This window comes from Neoarius graeffei, chromosome 14 (assembly GCF_027579695.1).
Source record: "Neoarius graeffei isolate fNeoGra1 chromosome 14, fNeoGra1.pri, whole genome shotgun sequence".
NCBI lineage: Eukaryota > Metazoa > Chordata > Actinopteri > Siluriformes > Ariidae > Neoarius > Neoarius graeffei.
Genome location: NC_083582.1, coordinates 35405083 through 35407667, shown reverse-complemented (window position 1 = coordinate 35407667; position 2585 = coordinate 35405083). Strand labels below are relative to the sequence as shown.

Genomic DNA, 2585 nt, shown 5'->3' with positions numbered 1-2585 from the left:
GATCCATGAACCATTCTGTTTGTGTCAACAGTTCAGGCTGCTGATGGTGGTGTAATGGGGTGGGGAATGTTTTCTTGGCACACTGGGCCTCTTAATACCAATTGAGCATTGTTTGAATGACACAGAAAATCTGAGTGCTGTTGCTGACTATGTGCATCCCTTCATGGCCACAATTTTCCCATCTTATAATGGCTCCTAATAGCATTATAATGAGCCATGTCACAAAGCACATGTTGTCTCAAACTAATTGCAAGAACATGACAGTGTACTTTAAAGGCCTGAATCTATGAGATCAGATCTGAATCCCAGAGAGGACTTTTGGGGTGTGGTAGAAGTGGAGACTGACAAATGTGCAGCATGGACCAGAAATTGAAAGGAATGCTTCTAAACCCTTGTGGAATCCATGAAGAACTGAGGCTGTTCTGAGAGGAGATATGAGTCCTACATAGTAGTATGTATTAGTATAAGTTTTCCTGATAAGGTGACCAATGATGGTACATTTAAGGCTTGAATACTTTCACTTTTTTTTCTTTTCCATTTTAGGAAGTGATTCATCCTAGCTGGAACATTCCATCTCAGGACATCACACACAGACATATACATGTACGTGTATTCAGTCCTGGGGACAACTTACACTGTCTTGCAATAGTATTCATCCCCCTTGGTATTTGTCCTGTTTTGTCGCATTACAAGCTGGAATTAAAATGGATTGTTTGGGGATTTGCACATTTTTGATTTACACAACATGCCTACCACATTAATAGTTTTTTTTATTGTGACACATACAATAATTAAGATGTAAAAACAGAAATCTGGAGTATGCGTAGGTATTCACCCCCCAAAGTCAATACTTTGTACAGCCACCTTTTGCTGTAATTACAGCTGCAAATCTCTTGGGGTATGTTTCTATTAGCTTACCCCGATAGCAGAGGGTCGTTGAAACGACGTAGAGTTTTGGTCAGAATGGTCGGTTTCCGTCGTACGTCAGAAAATCAACGTTGAAACGGCGCCATGAAACGTCGATTTCTCCGCCGTCTGAGAGGGTCGATTTATCACCGTTGAATCAACGTGGGTAAAGGTTGATCTGTCGACCGTCAGAGAAGGTTGAATATACGACGCTGAACCATCGTCACTTTTGCCGGCCAGTTTTCAACATTGGTAGGATGAGCAACTGGCCCGTAGCCAGGGGGGATCGGAGGGTTCGTTCGATCCCCCCCCGCGACACCGCGCCCCGGACACACACGCCTCAAGATTACTCAAGATTTATTCATTTGTTCATGTCCGATGAATATACATTGATTCACATTTAAATTTACAATATCAAATCCAGACTAATCAAAAAAGAAAAGTAGACTAAGTGAGGACAAGTTAGAAAAACGGGTTCATTTCTCCTATGTTTATGTTTACACGTTTTGTTCAGACTACTTTACACCCCAATCCAGTGGGTGGCGGTAATGCCCCCATTAGACCCCTTTCACTGACGTCACCCGAAACCGGAAGTAAACAAACCCTGCGCCACATTGGAAGACCAACAAACTCGTGATTTGGGGGAAATAAAGGCAGCGCGCGGTATGTGAACCCACGAGGCACTTGGTTCATCATAAACCTACAATGCTAAACTTTTGTGCTGTGTTAGGGTTCTAACAAAGCTGATGGGAAAGGTGAAAAGAAGTCTTTCTACAGAATACCAGCTGTGATTGAGACACAAGCAAACCAAGGAGCTTTCTGCCGGGAGACAGAGAGAGGATTTAGCTGTTTTATGCAGAGCGGATCTGAATACTTCAAGTCTATTTTGTTACTGGTAAGTCACTAGGCTAGAGTGTTGTAGAACATTTTTTTTAAATGTTTACTGAATAAAAACATCCTTAATTTTATCAAATATTCTCTACTCTATATTTCATTTCTTTCTTTTGTTTTAATTTTCCTCCCTCCAGCCCTCTTTGGATTTTACATCACATCACACACATCACATTATCTCTAGCCGCTTTATCCTTCTACAGGGTCGCAGGCAAGCTGGAGCCTATCCCAGCTGACTACGGGCGAAAGGCGGGGTACACCCTGGACAAGTCGCCAGGTCATCACAGGGCTGACTCTTTGGATTTTAAATATAGTTTTTCCCCATGTCCAAATAATGAGGTAGGGTGGCATTTAGAAACCCATAGCCTACTGCTGACTTTCTTTATCAATGCTGCATCAAATTAATTTTGGTTATGTTTTTCTGTTTCCATGTACAGGTGTCTGCGCCGCAGGAGGAATAGGCCACAATTATAAATTATAAATAAATCATAAAATGTTTCTAAGAACTTGTTCAAGTGTGTTCTGTTCCTTATAAATGTTAAAAGTTATGCCTCATTAGATAGCTTGACAAACATTAGGAGAGGTGCATTGTTGCATGCATTTTTATATCCTGTTGTACATTAAACAGGACGTAGCCTACGCACATTGATATAAATTAAGTTTCACTTTCATGGTTGAAGTATGCATGTGTGTGTTCATCCAAGGCAAGAGCCCCGATGCTTTATTGTTAGCTAGTTTAATTTAGCCTGTTTTGCTTAATTTGTAGCCTTCCTGTTGTACATAAAACA

General features: G+C 41.2%; 1 long non-coding RNA gene across 1 annotated transcript; it reads left to right on the top strand.

The window, feature by feature from the left end:
• Positions 1-1363: 1363 nt before the first annotated feature.
• On the top strand, positions 1364-2303 carry LOC132897676 (uncharacterized). The gene is made up of 2 exons (XR_009656358.1): positions 1364-1801; positions 2235-2303. It is a non-coding gene; the product is annotated as an uncharacterized LOC132897676 (long non-coding RNA).
• The last annotated feature ends 282 nt before the right edge of the window (positions 2304-2585 follow it).